This window comes from Boleophthalmus pectinirostris, unplaced genomic scaffold (assembly GCF_026225935.1).
Source record: "Boleophthalmus pectinirostris isolate CB_2022bp ecotype Guang Dong unplaced genomic scaffold, ASM2622593v1 HiC_scaffold_18, whole genome shotgun sequence".
Taxonomy (NCBI): Eukaryota; Metazoa; Chordata; class Actinopteri; order Gobiiformes; family Gobiidae; genus Boleophthalmus; species Boleophthalmus pectinirostris.
Genome location: NW_026571133.1, coordinates 12,851,629 through 12,869,218, shown reverse-complemented (window position 1 = coordinate 12,869,218; position 17,590 = coordinate 12,851,629). Strand labels below are relative to the sequence as shown.

The 17,590-nt window shown below is 38.5% G+C and overlaps 1 protein-coding gene across 1 annotated transcript in view; it reads left to right on the top strand.

Moving 5' to 3' along the window:
- Positions 1–749: 749 nt before the first annotated feature.
- The window catches only part of prickle1b (prickle homolog 1b), a 33,406-nt gene continuing 16,565 nt past the window's right edge, over positions 750–17,590 (top strand). Inside the window, exon 1 of the mRNA XM_020926367.2 lies at positions 750–954. The gene's annotated coding sequence lies outside the window, so the exon portion shown is untranslated. The remainder of the gene's footprint in view (positions 955–17,590) is intronic.

Below are 17,590 nucleotides of genomic sequence, written 5' to 3'. Positions count from 1 at the left end.
TATTGTGCAAAACTGACATAAACAAAAACAATCTTTCACTATCTCAGAAGATCAGAATGCTCTGTTCCACCTTGTGATGTCATGCAGTGGTAGTTAACAGTTACTTTTATCTTTTGTTCAGTAGAAATTGGCAATGGAACAAACTGTTTTCTGTTTGAGAGAAGAACTTTGTGATGAGGAAACAACATGTGCCTCTTAATATAAAAAATAAATCTAGCCTATTTTATGTTGTCATTAAATTCCTACCATCTCCAGCATAATCATGTTCATTGAGAGTTTCCTATTGTTGTGTACAGTGTATTTAAAAAAGCTCTTTGTAAATAATTAAGAAACTGTCGGCAGCAGTATCAGATATCCACAGAGGGCAGAGTAGCAGATTGTATACAGGCCTGTACATTTAACTTGACAAACTGTCAGTTTTGGGTTTCACTGCGATTAAAACCTGGGTCCCTATGCCTGGTCTCATAATGAAATTAAAAAAAACAAAAAAAAACTTTAAGAATCAAGTTAATTTACACAAAATAGTCTGTATAACCTGAAATATAGTTGCCACCAATATTCTGTACTGTACAACTCGGCGTATTCACTAGAAAGTAGATAGTTGTTAGAAGAGTGTGCGTGCCTTTGTGCGTGTGTGGAGAGGAGCAGAAGGAGGGGGAGCGCTCCTCATCTGAGCCAATGGGCAAACAGCAGTACACAGCAGGGCTAATGTCATTTCTAAACGCTTTAACTCGGAGTCAGAGCTGCGGAGCGCACAGATCTGGAGAGCGTCCCTTCCTCACTGTCCTGCGCAAAACCATGCTCTAACATTAAACTCAGATTTTTTTTTTTTTAATCTCTCAATTTGAACTACATGAAGTTTTGTTTTTGAGCTTCGCACCTACCCAGATGCAAGAGCTACTTTCAATCTAACAAACGGAATATCTCGCTGGATCGCTGACTGACGTTTGAGAGGTGAGTGTCATTTTTTATTTATTTTTTTTACAGATTGCATTTTAAGAGCTTTACGAATTACTGGTGGTCAATTTTGAACAAGTAACTATTAATCCTGACACTTTTACCTTGTCAAAACAACTTTAAAGTCTGTAATTGTAGGTGTATATTTTGTAAATATTTTGTTATGATTGATGGAGAATTATGAGCAAATGCGCAATTTCACTGATTCACTTTCCATCTGCTTTTATTCAATTTCCCAATGCAATGCGCGATATAATGTATGGCCAGTTTGCATGACACGTTTGCAGTGAAGAGGAGAAAAAAGTGAATGTGGGTCTGGGGGAATTTCACTCGGGAAGAGGCTGTGCGTAAAGACGTGCAGTGCAGTTAATGGTGGGTTACGTTTGCTTTCCAGATGTGTGAGCTCAGCTGTTGCTTGTCACTCAGGTGGTCTCTCTCTCGTGGAGTTTTGTCTGCGCTTTTTCCTCCATTTATGAGCTCTCCGCGTCTTTTATGTAGCACCAGCGGAATGGCAGCGGTGTTGACAGACCGTAGCCCCGATTCACAGACGCTTTACTGGGAACCCACATCACTGCAGCCGCGCGGAACAAGGACCGTAGACCGCAACTCGTTATTAATGCGCCATATACTCTGATTTTCTTACCCCAGAACAGGTGTATAAACTTAAAATAGTTTAGGCTTTTTTATGTCGGCTAATAAATCATTTTATTTATCACTCTACGACGTCTGTATGGAACTCAGTGTAATCTACAGCTGTACCTGTACTTGAAAAACACCAAGTGGGAATGCATTAACATAAAGAAAAAGGAAAAATAATGTTGCTATATTTGCAGAATTCAGCGCATATGGACTTGACGTGAGGTTTGTAGTGACCCCTAGTGGTTGGATCGGGAATTCATGTTCAAGAGAAGGTGTTAAAATGAGAAAGTCTTGCGCAAACTTTTCCGTAGCTGTAAGATTTATTTTCAATGGTGCGTTAAATGCTTGTGAGGTTAACACCAGGCCAATAATCATGCAGTAAGTAGCATTATTTATTTAGCCTACTTTGCCTGTCTGTTAAAGGGTGTATTTTGTCTGCAGCTCTCCGTAGCAGTCCTCTCTTGAGTCATATGTCATTACGGTTGGTTTTTATGAGAATACCACAGAGGCTGGGTTACTGCTTCTGAAGTTAGTGTCTGGTTGGATCAGATCTACGCGTAGGCCTACATAGGATCAGGTGACTGAGGTGTGTGCTTCACTGTGGGAGGCCATGGGCTGACTTTGCTGGGGGGGACTTTCTGCTATGCTAAGTCTTTGTTAATGAGTAGTGTGTGTGTCCTCCTCTGTGTGTGGCAGTACTAGGGGCTGCTCTGTGTGAGTCTATGGCAGAGATGGTGTTTGGAGTTTGGCTGCTGTTAATCGGTCAGCAATTGGGAACACATGTCCAGAGAGGAGACGAGGTTTCTCATGTGATCTGTATCAAACTCATGATATTGACTTTGCGATTTTGATAAGGAGGTGATTGTTTTGGAATGTTTTGTGTTATTAAAAAGGGTCAGTTTTGGAATCAAGAGTTATCAGAAAAACTTGGACAGTTGTAATTCATAACTCAGAAAACATGTATTGCTTTACCTGCAATGAAAGGTCATTAAAATAAGAAAATCTACATTAGTTTTAACATGCAGTATCAATTCAGAGCATTTTATTATAGATGCACTGTGTGACTTTCTGGTTGGAGGTCCGTCACGTGTTTGTTTTTGCCTGGAATGTTCCTCAGTTTGACATTAAACAGCTGTACCTTACTTTTATTAAATTACAGGTTGTTTTGTAGCCCGAAAATACCTAGGCAAACAGGCATTCTGACTGTGAGCGGGGTTGCTTCTCTACAGATCTGACCTGTAACTTGGTTTGGTTTGGTCTTGGTGTAATGCCAAACTGTGAAACATAACAGACAAAGCAATAACATCTGTAAGGAGAGAAGCATTTGACGAGCTCTCCACCAGATAAGTTACACAATGCACTAAAGTTGATGTGGAGTTCATGATTTTTTTTTTTTTTTTTTAAGTTTTTGAATCATTATTGTTAAAATGATGCAATGAAATTCAATTCTCAGGCTTAAACTGAGTAAGATAAAGGATTTGCGGGTGTTATGAAAACCTAAAGCCAGTTTAGGACTTTAAGAGGAGCATTTTTGGGACATTTGTAACTTCCCTCATTACCTCTGGAAACACAGCTTAAACAGTTACAATCTGCAGTTAAGTCTAAAAACGCTTTATGAGTTTTGTACTAATTTGGGTGATTTATTTTAAGTAGGGCGGGACTGTTTCCGTGCAGGAGGTTGATGAGATGACTGTTCAGGTAATTCTAAACAACAGCTGTACATGCACGAAAATGATGAGGTCAGTGCAGAGGACATTTTGTTTTTGGATGCTTGACTTTACAGTGCCGTTACTGTGTCTCTTGGTTTTCCACTGAGGTGTTACATAGACACACACAAAGCTTCTTCCGAAATACCTTCTTCACTCTCCCATATGCTGCACAGGCTCTATTCTCAAGTGGTGTTTCTGGTGCCAAAGAGGAAATCCATTCTGGAGATTGTTTTGATATTGTTGGACCCTCTCCTGGAAAACCTTTTTGGTTGGTGTGTTCTGGGTTTAGAAGCTTTGGGATTCCAGTGAAAACACCTCATTTTGATCACAGCAGTAAAGCAGTCCGAAGAGCTCAGGATGTGCAGATGAGAAAGGTGCACAAAAGAGATGATCTCTGATGAAGGGACTGTGATGACCAAAGACTGCACCCCGAAACAGTTTTATGTCGTTTTATGGTAAGACACTGAAAAAAAAATTGATGTACAGAAGAATTGGAATTGCAACATTGTCCATCTATCCAAGAGACCTCTGGTATTTGATTTCTTGGTAGGGCGTCTGTGTAATCCATCAGTTGTCCAAGTAGGATCCTTCACAAAAGAAAATTTAATTATGTCAACTGGACATTTTTAGAGAAAAGAACAAAACACTCAGAAACCTTTGTCCAGTTTAGAGAATTATATTTTCTTTTGTGATATTTGATAGGGCCTTCTTTCTTGAGTTAAATTGGAATATTCTCTTATCCACTTATATTTCACAATGGTTAAAAGCATCTACTAAAAGGCATATTTTTACAGTCCTGTTCATATTTTCAGCCCATGTCCTACCAGTCCTGGATCAACAAGTTCATTACTTTTTTCCGTATAGCAATGACAAAGAAAGTTGATGTTGTTTTTATTTTTTATTTTTGCAAAATTTGATAGGGCCTTCTTCCTTGACTCAAATTGGAATATTGTAGTTCAGGGTTAGTTATAGTTCTATCTCACAATGGTAAAGAATCTGAGTCCATTTTGTATTTTCAGTCCATTTGTCAACTCTCTAAACAAGTTGGTCATTTTGTAGGTGTTCAAATATTTAGAACAAAAATAAAATAGAAACACTCTTCGTGAGCTGCATTTTTTCAACTCAAGTAAACGTTTGCTCACCATATATAATAATCCCCATAGTAAATCTCAAACATGCATAAACACATTTTATCACCTTAAAAGCTTACCTGCAATACCGAATAGTCCAGGGGGGTCTGAAAGCTTTTTAACTGATTTCTTGTGCCCTGTGTTTGAGTTGGAGCAGAGATTGGCAGTAGATAAAATAAATGAAACTAATAAGAAACATAAACAGGACCATGAAGTGTGTGCGTGTATAAAAAAGAGACCTCCATCTATTAGTAAGTCAACACTGTGCTGCCTGTGAGTCTAATACCTGAGACTGGAGCGCACAGTGGAGAGTTTGTGCCTTCACTGGAGCTAATCCAGGAGCATGGGGCTGTGCAAATCAATCCTAACCTCAGAAAACACTCTCTAAATGCAGCTAATACTGAGCTACCAGCCATAGATATGAGGGACTTGAGTTCTGGCAATAAACTCATGGTAATAACAGTGGGGTTTTGACCTCAAGTATCAACAAAAATGTATTATGATCTTACACGTAGAGTTAAGTAAAGTAGTAAGTATTTAGTACAAGTTGCTCTAAGATAAACATAAACTAGTCAAGTACAAGAGTTTTTAAATCTCCTATATTACACAAAATTGAGTCTTGTGAGCTTTTATTCATGTTATGATGTTGTTACATCCTCAAAAACATACCTGGAGTTGTGTTTTTATGATTAGTTTGTCTACAACTCCAAAGCTCAAAAGGATCTAGATCACAAAATGGCGTAACATGAGCCCTTTAATGTAAAAAAAACAAACAAACTTAAAAACATTATGAGTGTGAATGGGGTCTCGTCTCCACAGATCTGAACTGTAACTTGAGCTGATAGCATCACTCACATGCCTTCAAATTAGCCATACCTTGGGACATTCCAGGCAAAGCAATAACATATTCACAAAGACAAGCAGTGGATCCGCTAAGAAAAAAGTTACATATTGCATCTTTTGCCCAATTTGACCAGTTAGATTGTTGGTTCATATGCCCATTTTTTGGTGTAGTCGAATCTGAAAAATGGGTTCCTTTTGGTGTTCCTGTCTCTCCAACCAAAATCCAATTATAGGTACTCCTGAGAAAGATGCAAATACAGTGGAAGGATTTAAAGGAACGGTCAAATGGAGCAGACAAATTTTCCTCAACTACTGCCATTTTTATATCATTTTCTTTCACGTGATCAGTGTGTGGTAAGAGTCGGTAACTCTGTAGCACAGTCCAGTGATTTTTAGTAGCTTGAGGTCTTCATTTGACATTGCAAGCCACTAAAAGCACTCTGGGGTTGTAGATGGAGCTAATATTGTGTTTGTATTGTGGCTTATGGCAGGAACACCCCAGGATGAGTGACAGGCTGGAGATGTGAGTGGCTGATCTGAAGCACTAATGGTGATCCTGAGCTGGTGGAGTGGTTAGGGAGCAAACCCAAAAGGCCGCTCTGGCTCTGGTAGTCTAGTATTATGGTCAGTCTGTGGTGAAGGAACGTAATCCAGGGCTCAGAAGAACATCAGACGCACAGTAAATGGACCTGAGTGAGAGCTGCACCTAAATGTATGTTAAAGGAGATGTATTATGGAAAATCTACTTTAATAAGCTTTTAACCAGGTTTTATGGTGCTCCTTCATTATTAGTTCAGCCAGAGTTATATTATGATTTATGATGATTTGGAGTAATACTGTATTGTCTTGCATTGGAGTGCTCAGAAAATTCCAGTTTTCACCCACCCCCTATCTCCGCCCACTGTTTTGTGATTATTCTCAAAAAGAAAATACCCAAATGAAGCTCATCTGCTTGTTATAGTGAAAAAATCTAAAAGATTTGAATAGATAGTCAGTGGATCTCTTTGTATTTTGCATTTTAGATCTGTATTGTGGTTTTCAATTAACAAAATGTAAAATAATTATCAATGTATGTTAGTTTAATAGTGAATATCCAAGACAAAATACAGTGTGACTCTACAGGTGACTCTCAGAAGTTTTCATAGCACACATTTTTTTTGTCCATTAAATATGCACTATGCAACTTTTCAGAGGGTAGTGAGTCCGCAACCTAATTTTCTCCATGGAGATGTTACTCCTGTGCCTGGAATGTTCCACAATATGCCAAAAAACATATTTATCTTACATTAAGTGAATTACAGGTGTTTTTATTGATCAAAAATACCTTAAAACATGCTTTCTCATTGTCAACGTAGTCGCCTCTGCACAGATCTGACCGTTGCTTGCGTCTTTGAAAATGGAAATGTTTAATGCAATGCTGAACAAAGACATCTCCATGGAAACAAGCAACTGGCGGACCCTCCACCAGAAAATATACACATTGCACTTTTAATGGCAAAGGAAAAATTCAGTTTGTTGATTTTTGACCAAACAAACTTTTGTCCGGTCGATAAACTGAATTTCTCCTTTGACATGGATTCTACCTGGACGACTGAAGGATTTTTCACGCATATTGCACTTTTAACATGTGATTTAAAGACCACATCATTCTGCTATTTCTGGATGCACGGAAGAACAGCAAATATTGGTAGTGAAGCAAAGTAATTTCAAGTTAGAAAACCACAACTAGGTAATCTTACTCTAGATTATAACCCCAAAATTAATCTTCTGTAGCTCAAGTTACACAACATACACTACATTAACCAAGTCAACCGCGACCCAAAATAAAACAGTTTTGTTGAGAGCTTCTGCCTCCGAGTGAGAGTCAATTTGGCACCACTTTAATTACCCATGCACCGCGCTGTATTTGATCATGATTAAAGTCACACTGACAACACACACACCTGCCCAGACAGTGGCAGTCTCCAGCCTCGTTACCATGGAGACATTAAAGGTGCTGATTATTAAATGACAATAATTAGAAGGTTTTAAATCTCACTTTAAGGTAAACAGTATAGATAGAAAAGTATAGGAAGACGAGTAATTACTTCAACTGAAATGACCACCCCGAGGCAGTGGGAAGAAAGAGACACAAATGATAGCTTTCGGGTTTTTGATGCAAGGAAAAACATTTCAAGTCTCCATAACAGATTTTGGTTTGCTTGGTGCCGAAAAAGTTCCCACAGTTGGCGTCTTGAAAAGCTGTTTGGATGCAAAAAGTCCAAGGTCCTCGTTTGATGATTGTTTATCAAAGTTTGATATTTCGTGGTTTGTTGCGATCCAAGACATCTGTGACAGGTTGGGAAATATTTAGAAATGATGTTCTATTTGACATTCCGAAATTGGGATCAATCAGAAAGCCAAATACATGAAAGAAAATGTTGTCTGCTGAAGATACAATGCGGCTGGGAAGTCATGCTAAATTGGTCAAACTGGATTGGAGGGAATGTGATTTGGTTTAGAAATGTAAAAATAGATCAGGAAAACATGACTTAGTCCAAGAGAGTTTCCATAAATGAACCTCGCGTGGTATCATGCGCTGGGCACTTTGGTGCTTAGGCCCAGACGAGCCACTCCGTAATCATTTACAGACTTTTTTCCTCTTTTGCTTTTTCTCATACTGAATGGGAACACTCAAGAAGCTGTTATACTATTTATTTTTGGCAAATATAGTAATTCCCCTTTCTCAAATTTCGCAAATGAATTGTATTATCCAGTTTTTACTTTGTTTTAAGCTACGGTAGATTATTTCTCTACTGCCCATGTTTTAAGTTGACAGCTGAACCCTTGAGAAAGCCATATGAAGACCCAACAAAATACAAGCAAAATACAGGAATCAAAACATAGATCTTCGTAATGTGCCATTATGTCTGGTTTTCTCATATTGTTAGGGTGTGTTAACAGAAGATTGCCATGGTTTGAGCGCAGGTTAGTCCTGATATATACTTAGTTTGGTCCTTTAATCCAGGTCTAGTCTAGGTTTACTTCAGCGATTCAGTCTGTGATGTGTGTGATAGTGCATAACCTTTATAGTATCTAACAATATCACTTCTCAACACACTCAATCAATCGCGATTTTACATCATTACCCTGTTGTTGTACAGGATATGGCCATTGAGTGTCCATTGAGTTATTTCCCATCTACATCTGCTTCTCATCAATAAAAAAGGAATGGTCCAAAACTTTGTCTACCTTGTTTAACCATGACCTAAGATAAAATATGGACATTTCCAACATCACTTTATAGGATGTACTGCCTGTGTATGTATGACGGTTATGTCTGTAGAAATATTTAGGTGGTCCATCTGTTTTAGTGCGTTCAGTCCCATGAGTCTAAACTCTTAATTCACCGGAAGGAAAACTTCAGCCGATCTGATGCCACCCAGAGACAGGAAACAGTCTGTGCTGATAAATACTGAGAGAGAAAGGGCGGGGCTTCATCATAACTGCCATCTTGATCTGGCTTTGGGTCACTACAAGAAGAAAACATTAAATGCAAAGCCATCTGTAAGGGAAAAGTATCGCTATAACTTTTAGTAGTACTGTAAGGTGCACTATGTAACTTTTCTGGTGAAGGGTCCGCCATCTGTTTGTCTCAGTGGAGATGTTGCTGCTTTGCCTGGATGTCCCATGGTATGGCATTAACTATCTTCACTGAGGCAAGCAAAGTTACAGGCCAGATCTGCGGAGAGGCGTTAACAGAAAGAATGCAGGTGGTGTACAAGAAAAAAGTTACATAGATACTGGAGAGGAAAACTTCTTCTGATCTGATTTACAACAATCAGATTTCTTTAAATGTATAACTGAAACATTTTAACTTTAGTCTTCTCTTCTGATTTATTAGTTTCTTAGAAGATTGACTTATGAATTATAAGCATGTCTTAAAGGACATTACATACATTAATCTCTGATGTTACAGTATAATGTTGTTTCCTCATAACAAACGTACTTGGAGTTGTGTTTCGTTTCATTCACACATTTTTAACACACAAACCCTGCATATTTAGGCTGGGTTCTTCAAACAGAAAACTCTGATCCACCTTGTGATGTCCACAGGTAATACAGAAAGTGCTCCAATATGTTTCAACTCCATACACCTTCACTAGAATCATTTGGATGATTTCAGCTATGAAACTGACTATCTCTGTTGAACTAAAGATAAAAAGTTGCTGTTAAATTGAAAACTACTACTACATGACATCATAAAGTAGAAAAAAGCATTTAGAGCTGTAGGGATGTAGACAGACTAGTAATGCAGGACTACTCAAACATGTGTAAATTAAACAACACAGCTTCAGGTTTGTTTTTGAGGCGGTGACAGCATTAAAAGGCATCTTAAAGCTCACAAGAGTAGATTTTGTGTAACATAAGACCTTTAAAGTACTACCACTAAACAGCCACTACTAGTAATACAGTATCAGGGGCAGATGCTGGTAGTACATGTTACTTCTTCCTCAGTGTTATTCATTTTTTCCTTCACTACACATTTGAGTTGAATAGCATGAAAACGTAGCTATAATAAATTAATCAATAGACATTTATTTGGATTGCACTTTGGAACAACGATATGCGTTCGGTATCAGTTTTCAGTGTAATTATTTCCCCTTCCCCTGCTTTAAAGGATCAAAACACTGTGTCATCATATACCGTGGACAGTTGCATCTCCAAAAGTGAGCAAATGTAACAGATACTCATTGACGGTGGTCGATGAAAACTTGGGACTTTCCAAAACCATTGAAAACAGTGATTTGTCTGTTGTCTGGGTTTTGGGGCTATACGCAATCTGTTTTCCCTTTTCCAGCACCCCATGAAAGGTACTCATAATTGCCACTTGCATTAATGAGGTAGTAAATAAATGCCTTTTGTGCTTCTCCAGTGACCTCCAAAGAGACAGACAGTAACATAGTGGTTAAAACATTCATTATTTCAAAGCAGCCACCGTGAAATCGAACATGTCCCGGCGTGCGTATCCATACATATGTTTTTGTTTATTCATTTACATCCAGGTCCAGCGTACCCTTCGGTGAGCCCTTAGGAGTCCCTCCCCCCAAGGCCTTTGAAAACATCTGGTGACTTATTTCTCCAGCTAATTTGCCCAGTTACGCCCCTGGGAGCTGCTATAGACAGAGATTGTTTGTGAAACCTAATCGTTGGCTTCATAGAGGTACAAATATGGCAGGTATCCTTTTCTATTGCTTCCTCTCCATGTTGAAGTCGTAGCATCTGCACCGCATTAGTCCTTGGTGTGTGTTTGGAGAGAGATGTTAGGATGGATAGTAAATACAGAACGATCAGGTAGGTCTGAATTAACAGGGAGGCCAGCTGAGGATATGGTCAACTCAAAGGAGACATTGCAGAGGGAAGAGAGGATGAGACAGACAAATAATCAAAATAGATAATACAAACAGATAATGCTTAAGACAACAATGAGATAATAAAATTGCTTCTGGCGGTACTGGAAAACATTGTAACTGGCATGCTCATCAAAACTAGTTATTTGCATTGGTTTAGGGGCAGTTTATATGCAAAAAACAGCTCACGCATATACAGATTTGGGACAGACAGAGTCTTTCCTTTACATACAAAATACACATGACACAACTTGACTATTTGGTACTTTGCTATAACACAGAATGTTGGTTAACTATTTAGGGTTGTCCAAAGTATCCAGAGTCAGATAGTGAAAGATGATAAAAGTAGTATTGAAACTAGATACTCACTTGAGCAGGTCTCAATGCTAAAAATCACATTCACGGGCCAGAAATGAACCATTCCTGAATAGCTTTAGAATGATCTTGAGCTGCATCAGAACAAGTATAAGACCATATAGATAAGTATATGAATAAATAAAGACTGTTTTATATTATCATTGTGGTAGTGGAATTGGTTTTGAGTAACAGACTATTAGCCAGGCTGGCACCACCTAGTGCCTGTCCTCAATTTCATTTCTCTCGAGCGACTAGGTCAGGAATTGGAATGTACTACATGGTTTGCACAAACCCCGGAAGTGCAAGTCCGGGCACCAGCCAATCAGCAAAGAGCCATACATTCTGTGTTGGCAACAATTTCCGAGATCAAGGATTTAAAGCTGGAACAAAGAAATGTTTGGTGAATTTTATCAAGGGGAAAGACATTATTGCCCTTCTTCCTACAGGATTTGGGAAAGGCTTAATATACCAGTTATATTACATACATCATGACCAAATAGCAGCAATTGGTTAAATTAAAAAAAAAGTACCCGCCTAACATTGAGCAAATAAATTCTAATGCTGCTAGGTCAGAAACTGGCTGATGAATCAGGCTAACAGACTGTTCCTTAATATCGAAATTGAGTTTGAAATTTGAATAGCTTGTGTCTTGTGAAGACAATCCTAGACACGGTTTGCTCCATGCCTTTATTATAAAATATACTAAATCAGTAATATAGTTCTTACATGGGTTGTTGCTCTTTTGACTAAATTTCACCATTAGGTCACATTTATTAAAAGGTCAGGGTTAAGTTTTTTGCAGTATTAAACAGAGACTGGATTTATTGTCAGAAGAAAATCCACTGAGTGCCAGCCCACCAAATGTTGTATGTGTTTACCCTTGAACCTCAGAGGCACTACTCGAGGCTCAGTGTGGAATGCCGATGGTCACTGCCTGGTCAAGTCCAACCGCTGACACTTACAGACAAATAACCATCAAAATAGCCAGTACAACCAACTGTTGCCTCTAATACACACATCAAATCATATCACACATACCCATAATATCTGTCAGCCATGTGGTGCCCAAACCCAGTGCCAAAATGTCACCTGTTGCAATGCTGAGCTAAGCTGAAATCACTCAGCTGTTTGTTATGTAAAATTATTCTCCCTGCTAACAGAACAATAGACTCTGGAATATATGATACCTTTTGGACTCTGCTGTTAGTATGAAACTCATATAGTTACCTTCTATGTCACAATCACAGACTGAATAAAGAAGTGGACTAAGGGTCACAAAATAGCTTTCGGTTCGAGTCAAATAAAGCTCACAAGGCTAGTGAAATAAAAACACCAGGATCATGCAGAATGGGTTAATATGGACATGTTAAGACCAAAATGATGAGGTTCACTGCAGCAGTTACAAAGAGAGTGTCAACAATTTCTCAATGTAATATAATTTGGAGTCGATGGAGCTGGAAGGGCCTTCATGCTCATTTCCTATTTGGAACGTGGCAGCTAGCGGGTTAACTATGGCCATATACAGTCTATGGCAGCAATGTAGAAATTATGTGTCAAATAACTTTAAATATAATATAACGTATTACTGATATGTGCAGAGTTGGCTCATGAGTTGGAAAAAGCAATGTCACTTACTGCTGTGTATTCCTGACAAGTGCTGTGTGACATATACAGATACCAGATGTAACTGTAGTTCTATGAAAAACTTTATGCAGTTTGCTGTCTATAAGTTTGTTCCATTAAAAGTTGCAGTAGGTATAGCAATGATTGATATGACCACTTAAATGCTCACAAGGCAAATCCAGTATTAACTTTTGAAAGAATGCACTGTTTTATTTTATTATCCATCAAATAAAGAACCATCATAATTAATTACTACTTACAAAACAAACGTGAAACTAAAATGTGACAATCTGCCATTCTTAAATAAACTCCCAAATACTATAAAAACAAAGTATGGGAAAGAGAAGCTTTCGCAATCCATTCTTCACACAGGTTGAATATTTGTGCTTATTGACTGATGTGCCATCTCTTAAGCTCTTGTCATTTTAACTGTGTACACAACCCCAAATCCTACATCTGTCTCAGTATCTCCTTAACATTCTCAAAGGATTAGTATGCACACACTTTAACCGTAACCCTGATGCAAGATGTTGGCTGATCTTGCATGATATTTCGTCAGATGAAGAAGCCTCTGTTCCTCCTCTTGTTTGGATTAACAGATTTGCTATTCTCTGCTAAATACTCTGCTGCGGATCACTGGCATCGCTCATTAGAAGGCAGGCCTATCTGTTTGTATTGGCTGTAGCCGTAGACACATTGTAAATCAGTCAGACACTTAGATTAATGAGGGGATTTCACCTGTCATGATAGCAGTTGCATCACTGGCGGGTTTATCAGTCTAAATGGTATGAAAGACAGTTGAGTTAAAATAATACGGAACTTCCCCATCTTATAATTTTTACGGGCAACCAAGATAGCAGGAAGGTATTTTATTTGAGGTTGGTGTTTAGTTTGATTGTCTTAAATATTCCAAAATTACACATTAGAGAGAACTAAGGGAAGGTATTAGGTCGATTTCACAAAACCAAGGTCACAAAAAACAGAAATGGTCATGATCAAATTTTTATGGGGCTTTTCTGCCTTCAAAGCACTCATTAATGAATCACTCACCCATTTACACACCCATTCACGTGCACAGACACTGGGGAAGAGTTGGGTTAAGTTGGGTTAAATGGCTTGCCCAATGACACAACAACAGTATTCATGGGAGCTGGAATCAAAGTCAAGAGTGAGATTCAAACCACCAACCATCGAATCAGTGGATACACACTCTACCAACTGAGCTGCTGCTGTTCCAAATCTCTGTTTAGATCTTCAAATGTAGTGCTTCTTTTTTTTTTTTTTTTTTTAAGAATAGTGCTCCAGAGGGATGGTCTGCTGTAATTGGTCACTCAGAGCCATTAAGTTTGGGAACAGGGTTAGGATTAAGGTTGGAAAACAGGTTGGGGAATAGTTTTAAGGAAATTATTAAGGGAAGGGTTTTGTTTAAGACCAAGTTTGAGTCATCAGATCTGTCCCTCCCAAACCGACTATTCAGCTTTAACGTTTTTAATCCATTTGTTTCCGTTATATGACTTGGCAAATATTAACACCAGATGCCTTTCCCAACAGCCACATTAGGGCTTGCTACATTATTACACAATACAAACACCTGAAATCTGCAGCCTCCCAAACCTCACGATTTCTAGGTGATTGCTGAGACCATTGCACCACTGTTAGTTTTGCCTGCATTCACAATGATGATGGTGCATTGCGCTTTCAGGGTTGTATATTTCTTTGAACAAAATACAGTAAATAAAGAATGTGTATACATAAAATAGGTGGTAAAAGATGGTTCAAAGGAGCAGGTGGACATAAACTGTGGGTTTAAACTTTATTTCTAAACTCATATGTAAACCTACACCCATAAAGGACTAATCCAGGGCTACAACCGTTCACGCCCGTGGTTCTGGTTTGGGTCCAGTTTGAGTCTTAATGTAGATTTAGTTTGGTTGAGTTCCAGGTTTAGCCCTAGTAATCCCAAGTGCGAACCCAAATCCTTCCTCATAATTAAATAGGCTCAAACCAGGTCCAAGTGACTGTCAAAAGAAACCGTTCATAGTTCATAGTGGTGACAATAAGAACATAATGCAGTTATAAATATGTTTTTATGATCGTTTGATCCAATATGTCTGGTAGGGATTTACAAGTGGTTGCTAAGATAATAGTTTAGCAAAATATCCCTCCAAAATATTGCCACACTCCACCACACCAAACCGTAAAAGTAAACACCCTTGAAAATTGTTTAGTACAGTTTATGATGTTTTAACCTCCTTGGCTTGAGGGCTTCTTACAAGTAACACAATGATCTGTTTTTAATTATACTATGGCAATCACTCTATAATATCTGTCAAATGTGTAAATAAAGTTAGCACAACATTTTCTTGAGTGACCCCATCTTGACCCCTGTGCACACTTCCACATGCAGATGAAAGTGGTCAGATTTCCCTTGTCAACACCAACCAGACTTACAGGTTTCTAGCATTTTCAAGTTTTATCACTTAGACCATTTTGCAACAGTAAATAACCATTACTGCCCTGGTTGAAATCCTTTTTAGTTTCCAGTCTGGACTTTCCACATTCACACAGCCTTAGGATCCACTGCCCCTGGCTCTTATTAAAGGAGGAATGCATCAGTTAACAATATCAAATTAGCTTCAGATGGGAGTAGGTCTGCTTGTCCCCTCTTTCCCCTTTCTCACACACTCTTACTGCATGTATTGGAAGTAACACTGTGGCGTTTACCAATAGCTGTTACGGTTTGGTGTTGATGCCTTTCGCACTTGTACTTCAGTTCCTCCTGAAATGGTGAGTCTGTGTGAAAATGTTCCTTATTTGACGCTAATGGAAAAGATCAGTGCTCAAGTTACGAAAGTGGACATAGTTTTGGGGAATCGGCTTATGTGATGGTATAGATAACTCTATTTTTTTTAAGATATTAGTGCTCAGTACAACATTACAACTTTAAAGTTTCAGCTTGTATGGAAAAAATAAATAGAAACATACTGTATTTTGCACAATGTGAACTTGTAGGTGCATGATTTGACACTTGGTTAATGCAGGTTTAAGCTAGTTTGTGACATAAATTATCACCTGGATCTAGCGCTAATAGAGCAAGCCAAACTGTGAAGAATCGCAATTTTCATTAAGTCCTTCTCGTAATGTGTTTATGTAGAGCAAATACTCCTCTGCTACTACAACAAAATTGTTAAAGCAATCTAGCCATTGTATGAATTTCATTTGACAAACTGTATCATTTTGTTAGTGGTAAAAAATTTTGGCTGAGAGCAACAGCCTACAGGGACGTTTAATGTGTTCCTGTAATGGCACGCAGTAAGAAGTAAAAATTCAATAATTGCTGCCAAATAATTAAAACAGTAACAGAGATGACTGACAGACCCCGCTTCTGTCTAAACCCTGAACAATTATGTCTTTCATGGGCTCATGAGCGAACAAAAACAACTTAAAAAACAAAATTACATATTTTTTTATGTAATGACAATTGGATGATTCTGGATACAAGTCAACTAAGGTACTTTCAGCTGGAGGGCCATGTCCTAATATTGGGTTGCACTGAATCCATTTGCTGCATACTGTACACAGTGATGGAAATAATACTTTGGAAATGTACTGTAAAGACAAAAACATAGGATTAACAACATCTTTATTTGTTATTTTTGTTATTATGCATTTGCTATCATTAATTAGAAAAAGAATAACTACACTTTAAGAACTTTTTTTTTCCTTCTCACTAATATTTTGCAGTTTGAAGCCTAAGTTGTAAAAGTACTGCCATTTTAGAAAAGTTACAGCATTCTGAATACCACCAAATGAGAATAAGAGTAACTTGAATATAGTACTTCCAGCCACTGTTTGTAGTAATAGGAGGATTACATGCACGTAATATATAATTAACAGAAATAGGAGGAGACTGAGGTCTACAAAGTTTGAATACTGACTAATTAGTACATGAACACTCTTGGTTTAATGTCGTGCCACAATCACAACAGCTGCGAACTATACTTGCCAAGTCATAATGGGGATGTAATGCGTCCCGTATCACAGACAGACAGACCCAGTAACCCGCTCTAGACCTATATCACTTTTAACACCTGGGCTTCACCTTCGCTGAAACCACCATCGCAGCTAGTTGTCAATTTCCTGCATTTTACAACACGTTTACGGTTGTCTCTCCATTGTCACAGAGGTGTCCAGGTCACACCTTGTGGCTGGTTAGCAAATCTTGCCAGAGGCTTTTACTTTGTATTACAACTACCTTTTTACATCGCACTTGGTCTGGAAGTGTCGGGGATATTGACACTGAGCTGGTAAGTCCGCTCGCTCTCCATGGACTTGATATGCGGAGGCAGGTTGAGCTGGTGGTCCTCGTTGGCGGATACATTTCCTATAGTGTAAATGGCTGCTTAGAGGCGTCTGTCAGCTGTGAATGGGGCCTGAATGGGGGATCATAATAGACGCGAATTGAGAAGTGAATCTCTGGGCTTTTTGTGAAGTGGATACGGGTGCGAGCCAGTTTGTCAGCCCTTGTTCGCTGGCTGTTGTTCTAGGACAATAGGGATTTAAATGTGAAATGGATACTGTACACATATTTGTTCAGGTTGCATTCGAAAAGCAGGGAGCAGGCGAGGTGCAAGAGTCAGCAGATTAAATAGGTCTCTTACAACTTTTTCAGCTTTTACAAGTACTGAGAAAGCATTTTTTTTCATGTTACTGCATTGGGTAACACAATCAAGTTGGAAATGGTGGAACAAAAGCACAACACACAGCCAAGCAGACAAAAATAGATCTTGTACAGCATTTTCAGTTTAGTATGCAAATCGTTAGTAGTACTGTGTAGGCCAAAAAAATGAAGTTGGAAATTTAAAGGGCCCGTATCACACTATTTTCTGATCTATATTATAACGTTTCCTCATTACAAACATACCCGGAGTTTTGTTTTGTT